The 20,225-nt window shown below is 40.2% G+C and overlaps 1 protein-coding gene and 1 long non-coding RNA gene across 6 annotated transcripts in view; one reads left to right on the top strand and one right to left on the bottom strand.

The window, feature by feature from the left end:
* The window catches only part of LOC105482316 (XK related 4), a 429,416-nt gene that overhangs the window by 166,713 nt on the left and 242,478 nt on the right, over positions 1–20,225 (top strand). The gene's annotated exons all lie outside the window — the stretch shown is intronic.
* On the bottom strand, positions 1,439–8,904 carry LOC105482281 (uncharacterized). The gene is made up of 3 exons (XR_987522.3): positions 8,768–8,904; positions 8,156–8,229; positions 1,439–1,573 (listed from the first exon to the last, which is right to left on the bottom strand). It is a non-coding gene; the product is annotated as an uncharacterized lncRNA (long non-coding RNA).

Genomic DNA, 20,225 nt, shown 5'->3' with positions numbered 1-20,225 from the left:
AGAACCTCTTTGACATGGCCTCAGCACTTCATAACATATTTCTGTTTAGCGCCTGTCTGCCAGCCTGCCCCCAGATCTGCCTTGGAGATCTCTGACCGAATGTCTTCGGTGCCTGCATGTTCAGTGCCTACATGCCTCTCTCGCAGAGTAACTAACCCCAAAGTGTGCTAAATCAGCATACACAGCAAGCGTGACTTTCTACATAAACATTCTCAGACCCTTAACATTTGCTACCAATGACATCTCTGTTTAGCTACCATTATGGCAAATAGTTAATTAATCTATTCTATCCTTTAAAGAATTCCAAGAATTATGTTTTAGAGTAAATTTTAATTAGTTGTAGAATGACTTACTTTCCTCTAATAAATTATTCATGTCTGGAGATATTTCAACTATTGGGTATAAACTCTGATAAACACCACTGCCTACTTTGGAGCAATTAACTGAATTTTCAACAAAAGTGTCTAGAATGCCTCAGCCTGTCTCTAAGGGTGTGATGTGGTGATGTAATTCCATTCAATGGTAGAAAATATTACAAGATCTGTTAGCTTCATTTTTCCCTCTAGTAAAATAGGAAGAGCATAGAATGGAGATAATGTAGTTTGGGGAAAAGAGGGCTGTGCGCGCGCGCGCGCGCGCGCGTGTGTGTATGTGCGTTGCTGCACCCTCACGGACTAAAAGTGCTCTTGTTAGATTTGTCACGAGTCACTGCTGAAACTGCCTTTGCAAAATTATGACTGACACAGTGGAAGAGATCTAACTTAACCAACTCCATCTTGTTTCTAACCTCCAAGCTGTCCTTGTTCATTCCTAGGCATAGGTTGAACTAACTTTGGGAGAAACTTAGTTTATGGTTTAAACAAAGATGGTAAGAGCTGTTTCCCAAAGCAGACCTCCTTCTTGCCTGGGGACTAGATTGCCTTTGTAAGACTAACATTAGCCACAAGATTAGAAATTATGGTTTAGGAGTCATGTAGCTGGAGTGTACAAGATTTTGACCCTCCTTAAACTGCTCCTAAGACCAGTGCTTGAGATATTTTGCAGACCCTGAACTTGATGGATCAGCTGGCACCACTCAGATCAATAAACTGGTTCATCCAGTCTTGTGGCCCCACCCTGGAACTGACTGAGTGCAAGAACACAGCTTCCACTCCCTATGATTTCGTCCCTGACCAGTCAGAACTCCTGGCTCACTGGCTTCCCCCCACTCACCAAGTTATCCTTAAAAATTCTGCTCCCCAAATGCTCTGGGAGACTGATTTGAGTAATAGTAAAACTCCGGTCTCCCACACAGCTGGCTCTGTGTGAATTACTCTTTCTCTATTGCAATTCACCTGTCTTGATGAATCAGTTCTGTCTAGGCAGCGGGCAAGGTGAACCCCTTGGGTGGTTACACTGCTGTCTAGTGGGGCTAAAAGGAGAGAGTAGATATGAAGCCTTCTGATTCTGAATTTTTGCTTTTAAATCGAAGAATACAGGAATGAGGCTTATTTGTCCACAGTCATTTCATTCACTGTCTTCATGCATAAGATCTTCAGCAAACTGAAATCAGGGCATTGAGCAAGTTCAGGACCTGAAGCAAGATAAAGATGATTACCAAAATCAAGAATCCAGAAATGTGAAAAACCAAATAATGTCAGTGTCTCTGTCACTAATAATATATGACTAGTGCTATATTACTTACTAGGGCTGCCATAACAAATACCACAAGGGAGGAGTCTTAAACAACGGAAACTTATTTTCTCACAGTTCTGCAGGCCAAAGCCCAAGATCAAGGGGCCAGCAAGATTGGTTTCTCTTGAGGCCTCTCTCCTTAGCTTGCAGGCAGCGGCCTTCTCCCTGTATCCTTATATGGGCATCTCTGTGTGTGCACATTTGTTGAATATCTCTGTGTGTCTAACTTTCCACCCACTCCCACCCCCTTTTTTTTTTTTTTTTTTTGAGACTAAGTCTCACTCTGTCACCCAGGCTGGAGTGCAGTGGCATGATCTCAGTTTACGGCAGCCTCCGCCACCCGGTTTCAAGCGATTCTCCTGCCCCAGGCTCCTGAGTAACTGGGACTACAGGCTTGTGCCACCACACCCAACTAATTTTTGTATTTTCAGTAGAAACGGGGTCTCACCATGTTGACTAGGCTGGTCTCAAACTCCTGGCCTCAAGTGATCTGCCTGCCTTGTCCTTTCAAAGTACCGGGATTACAGGCAGCCACCATGCCTGGCCAAATTTCTTCTTTTTCTAAGGACTCCTCCATTCATACTGGGGTCTTTATTTTAACTTAATCACCTCTTTAGAGTTCCTGTCTCCAAATACAGTGACATTCTCAGGTACTGTTGGTTAGAACTTGAACATGGGGAAGTGGGGCTGGTAGGCAACAGTTCAGTCCATGACAGTGCCAACTGCAGTCAAGCAGGCTCATTTACCATGTGCTTGGGTGGAAAACAGACTCCTGTATTGAAACTAATCTGGGATTACATCTTATTTCCTAGTAAAGTATTAGGAAACTGGAATTTGAAAATCTTATTTTACATTTAATAAGAAGTTTATATATTTTGGGGAAAATTGTTCCTAAAAAATGAAACATCTGTACAAAATATTTAGAAAGTAGATATGGTATTTTTGTTCTAAAGAAAATATTTCAATTTCAAAAGTAAAATATTCATCATTTCAAATTTCTATTTTAATACATAATTAACAGGAGCAAAATATCTAATAATAGTTTTTAAAGCATGTGATTAAAAATATAATATTCTTTTAAGTCTATCTTACGTCCTATTGTTACAGAAACAAGTGTGAATGTATTTTATAGTAATAGATATATGGAATAATTTAGCAAATATAGGTGAAACAAAAGGGAATACAAAAATGAAATTTGCTTTTCAGTTACATAGGGAAAAAATTAAATCACATGGATATCTTTGACTCCTCCAAGATATTGTGTAATAAATATATTCATTTTTGGCTGAACAGGATAAATAGCATCGTTGGTTTGGGTGTAATTAAGCTAGAGAATATCAGGGAAGGGTCTCAGTGATGTTCAACCCCATGATCTTTCTTCATAACTGGATCATCCTAAGGATAAATACATCCTCCAGTGCAGAATCTAGATCTGCAACATTGATATTTTGCCATAAAATACTTTTTGTTATTTCAAGAAGATATTGCCTATACTCCTCATTAATTTCTTCTTGAACAATTTACTCAACCAAGAAAAAATTTCCAAAGGGTCCACCAGTTTATAAAGTTCTTACCACATTTATCTAACTTATACTAATTAGTCCAAGTCACCCGGAATAAGGGTTGTTCCTAAATAAAAGGTTTTCCTTTGTCAGATTCCCCTCAGAACGCCTCGTCCTCACTAGAGGATCATGGGCCGGGACTGTCCTACCTGGGCCAGCCTTGCTAACATCTCCAAATAGAACTGCTTTTCTTCTCCACCCTGTTGTGATGCTAAAGGTTATTCATGTTAACATTTTGATGCCTTGTTTACCTATTAACTCTTCCAAATTTTTCTTAACAGTGCTTCAAATAGTGTGATTTTTAAGGCTCCTGATAAATTAGTAAAAACAATTTCTTCTTACTAGAGAGACTGAAATCATTATACACAGTGCATCCCTGGTAATAGAACTACACTTCACACAGCATTTAAAATGTCATTCTTTTCCTGGGTCTCTTAGATTGTATTTAACACAACACCCTCGATGACTCGTTTATTTAAAGACATCGGTTTGGTGATGAACAGTAGAAAGTCGAAGGGACTTTTACCCAGAGAAACAAAGCTCCTCAGCAATAAACTACTCCCTCCGAAACAGCAGATTTTGGACAAAATTATTCCAATGATCTGACAAATGCACAAGAAATTTGAATGCCTTTCTAACTCCCTTTGCTCAAGTAGTCACCATCAATACAACAATAGCAATACAACTCATAACCACTGAAGGAATGAGAACTTTGTGAAGAAATTAATAATGACTCCTCCATCTCTACATTTTTGAGAAGGTAGCTTGAATGCTAGGAAACCACAATGCAACTCTTCACATTAATTTGTAGATAGAGATGCAAGGGTAAAATCTGGAGTAATTTGTATTTCCTATCATTCCTTAGAACCCACAATTTCTGAGAATCCTGCTATGAAACAGACAACAATTTTTCTTACTGTTTTCTAAATAAGTGATTACAGAGAAATTTGATTTATACTATTTCAGTAAATATTGGACACATTAATTACTGTTTTTGAAATGTCAAGACAGAAACAAATCATCGACTATTATTCTATTTTGCAATAATGTAAAAAAAGGACAATTCATTTTTTTTTGCAAATTCCAGAGAGGCATCAACATCTGAAGTGGAAAGAGAAAGAACAAAATAAATCCAGTCAGACAAATGAAAAGATAAATTCTATTTTAGGTAAAGCCATGCAAACTGTGGTTGTGCCATGGAATATTTGTTTATGTGGAACTATTGGAGGGATTAAACCTACAAGGACTGGGTTTCCTCAGCTGTGTTTGTGTAGAGCTGAGTCTGACAGCACTTAGGAGAAGACAATTAAAAGCCAAGTTAGATCATTGAACAATGCGTGGCAGAATGACTGCTTCCCAGGATTTATGTACCAGCTCCTGCCCTTAAGAGCACTGTAGGCTTCTTCCACTGAGGTCAATATGAACTATGGACATGAGATCCTGTTCAATTATGTGCATCTCTCAGCTGTCATGATGTGTTCACCATCCATCATTTATAAATCCATGATGCTAAGGTGCTACAAACAAAGGTGCTGAATAAATAATAAATGGAATACAATAGCATATTCACTGGTATACTGTTTGATAACAGGCAGAGCTATTTTATAAGTATATTCATATACGAGTTGAGTATCTTTTATCTAAAATGCTTGGGACCAAAAGTAGTTTCCATTTTTGAATTTTTTCAGATTTTGGGATATTTCCATAAACATAATGAGATATCTTGGGGATGGGACTCAAGTCTAAGCATGAAATTCATTTCTGCTTTATATACACCTTATACACATAGCCTGCAGTTAATTTTATATAATATTTTTAATAATTTTGTGTATGAAATAAAGTTTTGACTGCAACCCACCATATTAGGTCAGGTGTGGAATTTTCTACTTTCTAGGTGTGTCGATGCTGAAAAACTCAGATGTTGGAGCATTTTGAATTCCGGATTTTTGAATGAGGGGTACTCAACCTGTACTTACACATATCTCCTCAAACACTTCTGGGTTGTGGAATAAGACTACAGAGGGAGGCCCATGTGCCATGTCTAAACACTTAAAAGTCAAAAATGAATCTTACAAATTGCTAAATGAAATATCTTCTATTGTGTTTGTTCTCGTACTTTGATAAATATACCTTCAAAATGTCAAAATCAAAAAATATGTAAATATTTATCATTATTGCTTATATAGGTCTGAAAATGAGCAAAATATCAATTGTGACTAGACTTAATTATTAATGTAGGAGTCCTATGCATTAGCCTATGGATCAGCAGCACCTGCTAAGTAATAAAATAAAGCATACATCAAGCCAGGCACAATGGCTTATGCCTATAATCCCAGCACTTTGGGAGGCTGAGGTGGGTGCATCACTTGAGTCCAGGAGTTCAAGACCAGCCTGGCCAACATGGTGAAACCCTGTCTCTACTAAAAATCAAAAAAAAATTAGCCAGGCATGGTGATGCACACCTGTAATCTCAGCTTCTCGGGAAGCTGGGGCACAAGAATCATTCAAACCCAGGAGATGGAGGTTGCAGTGAGCCAAGATCCTACCACCCAGACATTCAGTAGCTTTTGGGAAATAATTATTATTTGAGAACCTATTGTGTCCATGAAGATGAATTCATTTTTCTTTTCTCTTACCTAAGTGATTCCACTGCTTATATCATCACTGTACATCAAAGAACTTCAACTCTGACAACAAAGTATCACAAAACTGCAAGGCATTTGGCTGTAATCTCCTGTCTGGAGATCACAGACAGGAGATCCCATCGCTGGTGACCAGTGATGTAGGTTGGGAAGTGTCTTCCTGAAGCTTGAAAAGTGTTAACTGTGAGTGTGTTTGTGAACTGTGGGGCCCAGGTCCAGCTTCTCTTTCCAACGTCTATGGTGCTGTAAGGTACACTGACTCTACACCATGGTTCTCCACCCACAGCGTATCTGTAAATTCCCAAATGATGCTGAGGTGGGAGCATTTTCAGTGGCTCCGCTCTTGGCTTGGCAGAGGGCACTTGCATTGCTCCAACTCTGATGTGCTCTTTTGCTCACTTTTTAAATTGCCAGCTGTTGTTAAGGTGAACCTGTGATCCTCTCTTCTATTTTGTTATACATCAGAAGTGTAAAAGGGTAGCAAATTATATAGTTTAGTAGATCAAATATAGTTTCAACTCAACTGTCATGTGTTGCTGGTTTGAAAGCTTCCTCTGAATCAAGAGGCTTTACTTTCTGTGTGGACCGCCTCTTCAAATGCTCATAGAGTGAGCCAGTGTGGCGCTCTGGGGACAGCTGTTCGCCTCAACCCGTCAGCCAGGGCACGCAGTCTTCATCATGAAGTTGTGCTCATTTCGTCCAGAATGGGGCCATGTCTTAGAGTGTTGTTCCCAGAAAGACTTATCTCTTAGAGACCAGCAGAGAAATGACTAGGTATGAGTGCAATAGATGTGAGCAGCTGTGCTTTTTTGCCGAATAAAGCCATACATTTGCTCTTCTCTCAAATGTAAACCTATAATCATGTGAGGCTGAGATGAATAAGGGTTGACAAAGCTTTCTACATTGTTTTCGAAGAGATACACCAAATTTCTCAAGGTAACAACATCATTAATGATGACCAAATAATCTCCCTTTGGCCTTGTAATGTGTTTGTGTTTCATTCAAATGCAAGCTATCTGATACTAAAAGATTGCCCACTTTTCAAATTAAAATGAAGCCATTTTATGAAGGTCTGTGTCAGGAGAGCACAGAAAAGCGTTCCAATTTCCCTGACCAAATGTTGTGTTGCAAGCCTGAGTAAGAATGAGCCAAATTGTTTTTATGTTTGTCAGAGCTATTGTTTCTTTTCCATTGGCTCAAAAGGGAGTTTGTTTGTTAGGCGCCCACTGAGCCATCAGATCTGCAACTGAGAATGCTGTCAAGATTCAGTAAATGTGCAAATGGGAAAACCCACTAGGTAAACTAGGTTAACTCGAGTTGTCCTGTTACTTAAACACAAAAGTTTAGTAGTAAACACCCTGCTGTCAATCAGCTTGTAAATAATTACATTATTACAAGACTAGGAAAGGTGCTTCCTTCAGCCCTCTAGTCCTGTGTGCATCTATCCCCTTCATCTTTCCATGACGATGAGACCATATGAAAAAGAAGCACAGCTTAAGCCTATAGTTTGCTTGATTCTTTCTAATTGTTTTCAATGAGTGGATGGATAAGTATACCCACTCTTTACTTTGGCTTAACCATTTATAATCCTTAAGGAGTTAAAATCATTTTGAACTAATAGGATATTTGGATTTTTAAAAAGTACTTGATTTTAGATGTGAAAACATAAATTATTCAGAGGCCATTTAATGATAATATGAGGTATCAATGGCTTTATTGAAATAAATAAGAGTTGAGAAAACAAGACTAAATACCCATTCTATACATTAAAATACTGTAATATATATAGTTATGAAGACTCTAAAATTTTATCCTAAAAATCCATCCACTTGCTGTTGAACAACAAAATTAAATCTTCCAATGAACAGTTCTAGGTTGCTCAAAGAAGATTTTATCCTGTATCTGAACTAACAGTTTTGTTAAAATGTACTATACAAAGAACTACTTGTTCTACCACCTTCTGACTTGCCTCTGGGAAAAAAGACAGGTCTTTCACAGTGGTTCAGGTTTCAAATGACAATAGACACTAATGGAAAAGTAACATCTTTATTTGTCCCCAGAAAAAAATCAGAGAACTTCCTTGGGTTTTAGTCTTTCCCTCTGTAAGAGCTGGGCATTGACTTTTCTGAGATAATTTTAATATTAATTATTCATACTTTTTTTTTAAATTGCTAGTGATATTTCATAATGATACTGGTGCACCTGAAATAATGATCCTCTGACCTCAACTGTGTTGGGTTGCCACAATTAAGTAGTTCATCAAATAGTCACACATACCTTTAAGAGAGGTTGATTCTGTTGTTCTGCAAAATTATTGGTTGATCAGCACCGCATACCTCATGTATCTTATCCTGAAGGAATTCATGTGCATAAGGAGAAGGGAGAGGAGGGACTCAAGGTCAAAATGGGAAATGGGAAATCCCTACAGTTAAACTTAAATGAGAAAAAAATACTGATTTCAGATGAAAAATGTGGAAACATGCATGCCACTCACATTGACCTATGACCTCACAGTCAATGTCAAGTTCATCAACCTGTAAGAAAGGAGGAAAACACAGACTGCATGGAGAAAACTTCTTGTTGTAACTCATTCCAGATTTGAGAGTGCTGGGGAACCCTGAGGGAAGTGTCTTTTCATTGAAATGCTTTAAGTAATTTATCTTGCTGTTTATATTCTGGGGTCTTGACATGTTCTGTCAAAAAAAATCCCCAAATGAAATCCTTAGTATGATTTTTCCCCCGTATACCAGGAAAGACTGCTTCACAACTTTACGTCCCCAAACACCAAGCACAGCTCTCAGATTGTATATTAACAATTCTGAATTGATGTTTCTTGGCTAAACCTGCATTATTCCCAATGAAAATTGGCAAAGTAACTGTAGGACTCACCTAACATCTTCCTTGGCTTATGTGCTTCCTGCCGGAGCTTGGCCAGTGGAAGCAACGAAGTAACCCTCATGTCAGCTCTGTGAAGTAATTAGGCAGTCAAGTGGGTATTCTGATGAGATGGGACAGAGAGATCCTGGTACAAAACTCACTTGAGGGAAAGAACTCTAGCCATAGTTCTTCCATAGAGCAGGGTATTATCCTGGTTCCTTTTATGATAATACAGTCATGTACTGCAAAATGGAATCTCATTGGACTATGGACCACATATACAACAGTGGTCCCATAGATTATAATGGAGCCAAAAATTCCTATTGCCTTGTGACATCATGGCCATCGCACAATGCATAATTCATGTGTTCGTGGTGTATCTTAGTCCATTTTGTGTTGCTGTAAAGGAATATCTGAGACTGGGTGATGTATGAAGAAAAGAGGTTTATTTGGCTCATGAACTGCAGGCTATATAAGAAGTATGGGTGCCAGCATCTGCTTCTGATGATCATCTCAGCAAGTTTTAAACCATGGTCGAAGTGGAAAAGGGGAGCAGGCATCACATGGTGCTAGATGGAACAATAGATAGAGAGAAGACGGATGCCACACTCCTTGAATCAACCAGTTCTCCTGTGAACCAATAGAGCAAGAACTCGTTCATTACTCTGGGGACGGCACCAAGCCATTCATGAGGGATCTGCCCCTATGACCCAGCCACCTTCCTCTTGTCCTACCTCCAACATTGGGGATCAAATTTTGACACGAGATTTGGAGGGAATGAATATCTAAACTCTATTGAGTGACACTGGTATAAACAAAGCTACTGCTCTGCCAGTTATATGAAACTGTACAGTAATGGTCTAGGCTTTCACATTCACTCACTACTCACTCATGGCCTCTCCCAGAGCAGCTTCTAGTCCTTCAAGTTGCATTCATTGTAAAATTACCATTGTAATGGTAATAGGAATGTATAATATACAGGTATACTATTTTTTAATCTTTTATATCATATTTTTACTGTACCTTTCTTATATTGAGACATATTCAGATACACAAATACTTACCATGGTGTTACAATTCCCTACAGTATTGAGTACAGTCACATGTCATACAGGTGTGTAGCCCAGGAGCAATAGGCCATACCATAGAGCCTAGGTGTGTAGTAGCTCTACTATCTAGTTTTGCATAAGTATACGCTATGATGTTCACATAATGATGAAATCGCCTAATGATGCAATTCTCAGAACATATCATCATCGTTAAGTGATGCATGACTGTAATAATTTATTGTGTTATTGTTATATGCCTGGCATGGTGCTAAGTGCTTTATTTTTTCATGACAGCTGGATGATTTGAAGAAGTAGCTATGGAATAGTGGACGTAGACTGAAAAGGCCCAATTTTAAATACCCCCTCTGTCGCCAGCTGCTCTGTGGCCCAGGGCAATTCCAGACTTCTCTGAAACTCAGGATCCTGTCTGTCAACTTTGTACATTAACACTTCCCTCACAAGACTGTGATGTAGATGACAAATTCCTTAGTTTGTGTGAAAGTGATTTATAAACTGTAAAGTGGTAGCCAAATGTCAGCAGTGACTTTGATTAAAATTATGCAGCAAATGAGCACTCGAATAGAAACCACCATTCTGACAGCCAGGGCTATTTTGGTGGAGGAGAATGCCACTGATCTTTTTCTCAAGCTGAAAAAGCATTTCAGAATCTTCTTCTTGAGAAATAAACTCCAATAAAATTATAATTAACGAAGTATTTATTTTTGCACGTCCAAATGCACATATATTTCTCTATTCAGAATAAAGAAAATTGTAGTTTCATCAGATGCTGTCCTGGAAGCCTGTGAATAACTCACAGCTATTTTCCTCGGGTCTGATGTGAGGCCAGCTCATTTCACAATGATGCTACTGGGACATTACCAGGAAAGAGAAAGTGGACAAAGGAAGCAATTGCCCTTTGGTAAGTTTTTAAACTAGATAACCAAATTCTGATTCTGTGACGTGATCCCTCCATCCTCCCAGCTCTGCCATGAATACTCGTTGAAGGATAGACCACAGAAGTCTAATATAATTGACTCATGGGTGCAACATGCCTTCTCTTCTCCTCTTTGGTACTGTGCCTAGAAACCTATTTATCATTTGTTTTTCTAATAATAAAGAGAGACACAGAGGCTTGATTTATGATGGGATGATGGCCAAGGTGTTAGGTTTCTTCGTAGGTAATATATTCCTATTTCTTATGTGAAAAAGCACAGAAATTATATCAATATATTTACTAGATTATATAATGTGAACTCTCATTAATATTTGTAAATGTTATTTTATTAAATTTTAATGATTGATTAGTTTGTTTCTAAACAACAAATATTGATTTTTCTCACAATTTCCATGGGTCTGAAATTCAGGAGCAGCTTAGTTGGGTGATTCTGCCTCAAAATCTCCCATGACGTGGGTGAAATAACATCATGTGGGGCTACAGTCAGCTGAAGGCTTGACTGGGGTTGGAGGAAACCCTTCCAAGATGGCCCAACTCATATGGCTACTGACAAAAAGCCTGGGTTCCATGCGGCAGTTGGCAAGAGGCCTCAGTTGCCCACCACATGGGCCTCTTCATGGGGCTACTTGAGTGTCCTTGTGAAATGGCAGCTGGCATTCTCCAGGACAAGTGATTGAGAGAGAGAGAGCCCAATAAGGAAAACACAGTGCCTTTTATGTCCTAGTCAAGGGACATGGTGATGTGTCCTATGATGTGACCACACCCTGAGCCTGTCCCTCCTGCCACATTCCATTCATTAGAAGCAAGTCACGAGTCCCACCCACACTAAAGGGGAGGGGAATTAGTCTCTACCTTCTGAGGGAGGATTGTCAAAGAATATGTAGATATATGTTTATTGCGTCCACCTCAACTCTTTTTCACTCACAATCTACATCTGATCCATGAGGGAGGTCTGTTGGTTATACCCTCAGAAAAAAACCTAGAACCCTACCCTCTGCCACTAATTCAAACACTACTCCTAAGTCACTGAAATCTCTCACTTTCCTGCCCCAAACCCTCAGGCTCTTTTAAATACAGCAGTCAGATTGATCCAGTTAAAATCCAGCTCAGATCATATCACATTGCTGCTCACAACACATCTCCCTCAGAGTAGAAGCCCAAGATCTTACAATGGTTTGTAAGGACTGTACTACTGGCTGTGTCTTTAAACAAATCTTCTACTTTTTCCCACTTCTCTAATTTTTTTTAATGTCAGCTGATTGGATCTCCGAACTTAAGTAGTATATCAAGTAAGGGCACATACCCATTACATAAAGTTGAGTATCATTCTACAAAATGATCAGTTGTCAGGGACATGAATATCATGGAATGGATGTGAGTAGGGAGATGCAAGAGGAGGGACTCAAGGTCTATCATGGGAAGTGGGAAATTCCTAAAGTTAAGAGATGAATGGGAAAAATAAATATTTTTTTAAAAAATTTTTTTATTATGATTATACTTTAAGTTGTAGGGTACATGTGCATAACGTGCAGGTTTGTTACATATGTGTACTTGTGCCATGTTGGTGTGCTGCACCCATCAACTCGTCATTTACATCAGGTATAACTCCCAATGCAATCCCTCCCCCCTCCCCCCTCCCCATGATAGGCCCCGGTGTGTGATATTCCCCTTCCCGAGTCCAAGTGATCTCATTGTTCAGTTCCCACCTATGAGTGAGAACATGCGGTGTTTGGTTTTCTGTTCTTGTGATAGTTTGCTAAGAATGATGGTTTCCAGCTGCATCCATGTCCCTACAAAGGACACAAACTCATCTTTTTTATGGCTGCATAGTATTCCATGGTGTATATGTGCCACATTTTCTTAATCCAATCTGTCACTGATGGACATTTGGGTTGATTCCAAGTCTTTGCTATTGTGAATAGTGCTGCAATAAACATACGTGTGCATGTGTCTTTATAGCAGCATAATTTATAATCCTTTGGGTATATACCCAGTAATGGGATGGCTGGGTCATATGGTACATCAAGTTCTAGATCCTTGAGGAATCGCCATACTGTTTTCCATAATGGTTGAACTAGTTTACAATCCCACCAACAGTGTAAAAGTGTTCCTATTTCTCCACATCCTCTCCAGCACCTGTTGTTTCCTGACTTTTTAATGATCGCCATTCTAACTGGTGTGAGATGGTATCTCATTGTGGTTTTGATTTGCATTTCTCTGATGGCCAGTGATGATGAGCTTTTTTTCATGTGTCTGTTGGCTGTATGAATGTCTTCTTTTGAGAAATGTCTGTTCATATCCTTTGCCCACTTTTTGATGGGGTTGTTTGTTTTTTTCTTGTAAATTTGTTTGAGTTCTTTGTAGGTTCTGGATATTAGCCCTTTGTCAGATGAGTAGATTGCAAAAATTTTCTCCCTTTCTGTAGGTTGCCTGTTCACTCTGATGGTAGTTTCTTTTGCAGTGCAGAAGCTCTTTAGTTTAATGAGATCCCATTTGTCAATTTTGGCTTTTGCTGCCGTTGCTTTTGGTGTTTTAGACATGAAGTCTTTGCCCATGCCTATGTCCTGAATGGTACTACCTAGGTTTTCCTCTAGTATTTTTATGGTATTAGGTCTAACATTTAAGTCTCTAATCCATCTTGAATTAATTTTCGTATAAGGAGTAAGGAAAGGATCCAGTTTCAGCTTTCTACTTATGGCTAGCCAATTTTCCCAGCACCATTTATTAAATAGGGAATCCTTTCCCCATTTCTTGTTTCTCTCAGGTTTGTCAAAGATCAGATGGTTGTAGATGTGTGGTATTATTTCTGAGGACTCTGTTCTGTTCCATTGGTCTATATCTCTGTTTTGGTACCAGTACCATGCTGTTTTGGTTACTGTAGCCTTGTAGTATAGTTTGAAGTCAGGTAGCATGATGCCTCCAGCTTTGTTCTTTTGACTTAGGATTGCCTTGGAGATGCAGGCTCTTTTTTGGTTCCATATGAACTTTAAAGCAGTTTTTTCCAATTCTGTGAAGAAACTCATTGGTAGCTTGATGGGGATGGCATTGAATCTATAAATTACCTTGGGCAGTATGGCCATTTTCACGATATTGATTCTTCCTATCCATGAGCATGGTATGTTCTTCCATTTGTTTGTGTCCTCTTTGATTTCACTGAGCAGTGGTTTGTAGTTCTCCTTGAAGAGGTCCTTTACATCCCTTGTAAGTTGGATTCCTAGGTATTTTATTCTCTTTGAAGCAATTGTGAATGGAAGTTCATTCCTGATTTGGCTCTCTGTTTGTCTGTTACTGGTGTATAAGAATGCTTGTGATTTTTGCACATTAATTTTGTATCCTGAGACTTTGCTGAAGTTGCTTATCAGCTTAAGGAGATTTTGGGCTGAGACAATGGGGTTTTCTAAATATACAATCATGTCATCTGCAAACAGGGACAATTTGACTTCTTCTTTTCCTAACTGAATACCCTTGATTTCTTTCTCTTGCCTAATTGCCCTAGCCAGAACTTCCAACACTATGTTGAATAGGAGTGGTGAGAGAGGGCATCCCTGTCTTGTGCCAGTTTTCAAAGGGAATTTTTCCAGTTTTTGCCCATTCAGTATGATATTGGCTGTGGGTTTTTCATAAATAGCTCTTATTATTTTGAGGTACGTTCCATCAATACCGAATTTCTTGAGCGTTTTTAGCATGAAGGGCTGTTGAATTTTGTCAAAAGCCTTTTCTGCATCTATTGAGATAATCATGTGGTTCTTGTCTTTGGTTCTGTTTATATGCTGGATTATGTTTATTGATTTGCGAATGTTGAACCAGCCTTGCATCCCAGGGATGAAGCCCACTTGATCATGGTGGATAAGCTTTTTGATGTGTTGCTGAATCCGGTTTGCCAGTATTTTATTGAGGATTTTTGCATCGATGTTCATCAGAGATATTGGTCTAAAATTCTCTTTTTTTGTTGTGTCTCTGTCAGGCTTTGGTATCAGGATGATGTTGGCCTCATAAAATGAGTTAGGGAGGATTCCCTCTTTTTCTATTGATTGGAATAGTTTCAGAAGGAATGGTACCAACTCCTCCTTGTACCTCTGGTAGAATTCAGCTGTGAATCCATCTGGTCCTGGACTTTTTTTCGTTGGTAGGCTATTAATTATTGCCTCGATTTCAGAGCCTGCTATTGGTCTATTCAGGAATTCAACTTCTTCCTGGTTTAGTCTTGGGAGAGTGTAAGTGTCCAGGAAATTATCCATTTCTTCTAGATTTTCCAGTTTATTTGCATAGAAGTGTTTATAGTATTCTCTGATGGTAGTTTGTATTTCTGTGGGGTCGGTGGTGATATCCCCTTTATCATTTTTAATTGCGTCGATTTGATTCTTCTCTCTTTTCTTCTTTATTAGTCTTGCTAGTGGTCTGTCAATTTTGTTGATCTTTTCAAATAACCAACTCCTGGATTCATTGATTTTTTGGAGAGTTTTTTGTGTCTCTATCTCCTTCAGTTCTGCTCTGATCTTAGTTATTTCTTGCCTTCTGCTAGTTTTCGAATGTGTTTGCTCTTGCTTCTCTAGTTCTTTTAATTGCGATGTTAGAGTGTCAATTTTAGATCTTTCCTGCTTTCTCTTGTGGGCATTTAGTGCTATAAATTTCCCTCTACACACTGCTTTAAATGTGTCCCAGAGATTCTGGTATGTTGTATCTTTGTTCTCATTGGTTTCAAAGAACATCTTTATTTCTGCCTTCATTTCGTTATGTACCCAGTAGCCATTCAGGAGCAGGTTGTTCAGTTTCCATGTAGTTGAGTGGTTTTGATTGAGTTTCTTAGTCCTGAGTTCTAGTTTGATTGCACTGTGGTCTGAGAGACAGTTTGTTATAATTTCTGTTCTTGTACATTTGCTGAGGAGTGCTTTACTTCCAATTACGTGGTCGATTTTGGAGTAAGTACGATGTGGTGCTGAGAAGAATGTATATTCTGTTGATTTGGGGTGGAGAGTTCTGTAGATGTCTATTAGGTCTGCTTGCTGCAGAGATGAGTTCAATTCCTGGATATCCTTGTTAACTTTCTGTCTCGTTTATCTGTCTAATGTTGACAGTGGAGTGTTGAAGTCTCCCATTATTATTGTATGGGAGTCTAAGTCTCTTTGTAAGTCTCTAAGGACTTGCTTGATGAATCTGGGTGCTCCTGTATTGGGTGCATATATATTTAGGATAGTTAGCTCTTCCTGTTGAATTGATCCCTTTACCATTATGTAATGGCCTTCTTTGTCTCTTTTGATCTTTGATGGTTTAAAGTCTGTTTTATCAGAGACTAGTATTGCAACCCCCGCTTTTTTTTGTTCTCCATTTGCTTGGTAAATCTTCCTCCATCCCTTTATTTTGAGCCTATGTATGTCTCTGCATGTGAGATGGGTCTCCTGAATACAGCAGACTGATGGGTCTTGACTCTTTATCCAGTTTGCCAGTCTGTGTCTTTTAATTGGAGCATTTAGTCCATTTACATTTAAGGTTAAGATTGTTATGTGTGAACTTGATCCTGCCATTATGATATTAACTGGTTATTTTGCTCGTTAGTTGATGCAGTTTCTTCCTAGCCTCGATGGTCTTTATATTTTGGCATGTTTTTGCAATGGCTGGTACCGGTTGTTCCTTTCCATGTTTAGTGCTTCCTTCAGGGTCTCTTGTAAGGCAGGCCTAGTGGTGACAAAATCTCTAAGCATTTGGTTATCTGTAAAGGATTTTATTTCTCCTTCACTTATGAAACTTAGTTTGGCTGGATATGAAATTCTGGGTTGAAAATTCTTTTCTTTAAGAATGTTGAATATTGGCCCCCACTCTCTTCTGGCTTGGAGAGTTTCTGCCGAGAGATCTGCTGTTAGTCTGATGGGCTTCCCTTTGTGGGTAACCCGACCTTTCTCTCTGGCTGCCCTTAAGATTTTTTCCTTCATTTCAACTTTGGTGAATCTGGCAATTATGTGTCTTGGAGTTGCTCTTCTCGAGGAGTATCTTTGTGGCGTTCTCTGTATTTCCTGGATTTGAATGTTGGCCTGCCCTACTAGGTTGGGGAAGTTCTCCTGGATGATATCCTGAAGAGTGTTTTCCAACTTGGTTCCATTTTCCCCCTCACTTTCAGGCACCCCAATCAGACGTAGATTTGGTCTTTTTACATAATCCCATACTTCTTGCAGGCTTTGTTCATTTCTTTTTCTTCTTTTTTCTTTTCGTTTCTCTTCTCGCTTCATTTCATTCATTTGATCCTCAATCGCAGATACTCTTTCTTCCAGTTGATCGAGTCGGTTACTGAAGCTTGTGCATTTGTCACGTATTTCTCGTGTCATGGTTTTCATCTCTTTCATTTCGTTTATGACCTTCTCTGCATTAATTACTCTAGCCATCAATTCTTCCACTTTTTTTTCAAGATTTTTAGTTTCTTTGCGCTGGGTACGTAATTCCTCCTTTAGCTCTGAGAAATTTGATGGACTGAAGCCTTCTTCTCTCATCTCGTCAAAGTCATTCTCCGTCCAGCTTTGATCCGTTGCTGGCGATGAGCTGCGCTCCTTTGCCGGGGGAGATGCGCTCTTATTTTTTGAATTTCCAGCTTTTCTGCCCTGCTTTTTCCCCATCTTTTTGGTTTTATCTGCCTCTGGTCTTTGATGATGGTGATATACTGATGGGGTTTTGGTGTAGGTGTACTTCCTGTTTGATAGTTTTCCTTCTAACAGTCAGGACCCTCAGCTGTAGGTCTGTTGGAGATTGCTTGAGGTCCACTCCAGACCCTGTTTGCCTGGGTATCAGCAGCAGAGGCTGCAGAAGATAGAATATTTCTGAACAGCGAGTGTACCTGTCTGATTCTTGCTTTGGAAGCTTCCTCTCAGGGGTGTACTCCACCCTGTGAGGTGTGGGGTGTCAGACTGCCCCTAGTGGGGGATGTCTCCCAGTTAGGCTACTCAGGGGTCAGGGACCCACTTGAGCAGGGAGTCTGTCCCTTCTCAGATCTCAACCTCCGTGTTGGGAGATCCACTGCTCTCTTCAAAGCTGTCAGACAGAGTCGTTTGCGTCTGCAGAGGTTTCGGCTGCGTTTGTTATTGCCGTGTCCCCAGAGGTGGAGTCTACAGAGACAGGCAGGTTTCCTTGAGCTGCTGTGAGCTCCACCCAGTTCGAGCTTCCCAGCAGCTTTGTTTACCTACTTAAGCCTCAGCAATGGCGGGCGCCCCTCCCCCAGCCTCGTTGCTGCCTTGCCGCGATATCGCAGACTGCTGTGCTAGCAATGAGGGAGGCTCCGTGGGTGTGGGACCCTCCCGGCCAGGTGTGGGATATGATCTCCTGGTGTGCCTGTTTGCTTAAAGCGCAGTATTGGGGTGGGAGTTACCCGATTTTCCAGGTGTTGTGTGTCTCAGTTCCCCTGGCTAGGAAAAGGGATTCCCTTCCCCCTTCTGCTTCCCAGGTGAGGCGATGCCTCGCCCTGCTTCAGCTCTCGCTGGTCGGGCTGCAGCAGCTGACCAGCACCGATCGTCCGGCACTCCCCAGTGAGATGAACCCAGTACCTCAGTTGAAAATGCAGAAATCACCGGTCTTCTGTGTCGCTCGCGCTGGGAGTTGGAGACTGGAGCTGTTCCTATTCGGCCATCTTGCTCCAAAATAAATATTTATTTCATGTGAAAACTTAGCAACAGACAGTTTAGAGTGAAAGAATGAAGAATTGAAATAATGAAATCGTAGATGTGCATGAGAGAGACAGAGGAGAGAAGGAGGGAAGGAGGAAGGAAGGGAGGAGGGAAAGCCCGAAGAATGGGCGGAAGCAATAAAAAAAAAATGGTATATTTAGAGCAAGGCTTGTTAATCCCTTTTAATTGAATTGAAACAGGAAGAGAACTCCTCAAAGAGTTTTCCCGCCCCTTCTTCCAGTACTTCCATACTGTACACATTGCTTCCACCTCTCTGTTAGGGGCGTTCAGGATCACCAAGTTGTCTGAGTTTATCTGGTCTTGGGGATGCATGGAGATGGCTTTGCCTAGCTCAGTCAGTCTATAGCCAAGGTCTATGGGCCCATAGGGGCAACTGTTTCTGGACCTGTTTATCAACCGCTATACCCCTCCCCCAAAACAGCCATCCTTGATGTCAACCTATTACACCTCTCTTGCCTATTCACGGCAGTTTGATGGTGACATTGCTTCGTTCGGGCACTAAGAAGCAAATCTGAGTTTATTTTCTAATGCAGTTGAGAGCAAGCTCACAGGAATTCTGCAGACATCAATTTCTGACATACTGTGTATATAAGTCTATCTTCCAAGCTGCACAGAATCGGCTGTACCTGGCTTGGGAACAGCAGTCACGTTTGTTTCCAAGTAAAAGAAAGAATTCTCATCGATGTTGTCAAAGAGTCTCAGTGCAAAACAAAGATGGTCTCCTACCTCAAGATGACAATTGTGAAATGAGTGGCTCTGCAAATACCGAGAAAAAGAATGGAGATCTTCTCAGACACAATGAGATCATCTGAGAAGATCGGAAGATGGTGAGATTGGAGTTGGGCTGTGAAGAGAAATGTGGAGTTCATGAAAATAGGAAGAGAGAAGAGGCAACCCAGAGAATGCATTTAGCCTTCATGGCTACTGTTGGACATCGACAAGGTCCGTTCTCCCCATTCATCATGTGAATGTCAAGAACAGACACCCTTCGAAGGCATTGTACCAAGGGGCAGCCTCTTGGTCTGGAGTACTGGGTGGGGGGACTCAGCCTCTGGCTTCCTGGGGGATACGGGGGCATGCATATTGTTTTTTGAGGAGCTAGCCCACAGTGAGGCAGCAGTGAGCATCCCTGGAGAGGGAGCACCCTCCAGCAGCAGGGCTGTTGGAGGTCCCAGGGCAGGCAGCCGTCAGCCAGTGTTGTCCTGGAAACAGATTTACATGCTTTTCTCACAGCATGCCTTCAGCCAAAAGCTGCTGACAGCAGAGAGGCTGTGGCCTTTTCCTCTTTTTATGGGATCTGGTAGCTTTTAAGTTCATTCCTTTAGTGCACACACATTATTGGGAAACCCTTAGATGTGATGGGCACTCACCTCCCATCAAATGGGGAACGTGTCTTTCAAATACCAAGAATTAAAAATATTTAGAGCTAAATATTAGAAGGTCTACTTTCTAATGAAAGATACGTAAAGTGATCAGCTACAGATTTTTGCTCAGGATTGAATTAAAGCCTTTCTTAAGTATATTAATTCTAGTTATTCCATACCTGTAAAATGTGCAAATTAGGCAAACCAGATCTGGTTGGTTAGAGGCTCTCTGTTTGGTTTTCTGTAGACCATTGAAACTATAGAAGAGAAAGTTATATTTTGAGGTTGGAAATTTAAATGTCAAAATGAGTTATATCAAATAATTATTGGGTGGTGGGGGGAGCCTTTAATAATATGGGAAACATTTTAAATAAAAAAAAAATACTAGAACAAATCACCAAACACTTTCAACCACCGACAAATCAAAATAAAGATTAG

This window comes from Macaca nemestrina, chromosome 8, assembly GCF_043159975.1.
Source record: "Macaca nemestrina isolate mMacNem1 chromosome 8, mMacNem.hap1, whole genome shotgun sequence".
Lineage (NCBI taxonomy): Eukaryota > Metazoa > Chordata > Mammalia > Primates > Cercopithecidae > Macaca > Macaca nemestrina.
This window is presented reverse-complemented; position numbering and strand designations above follow the sequence as displayed.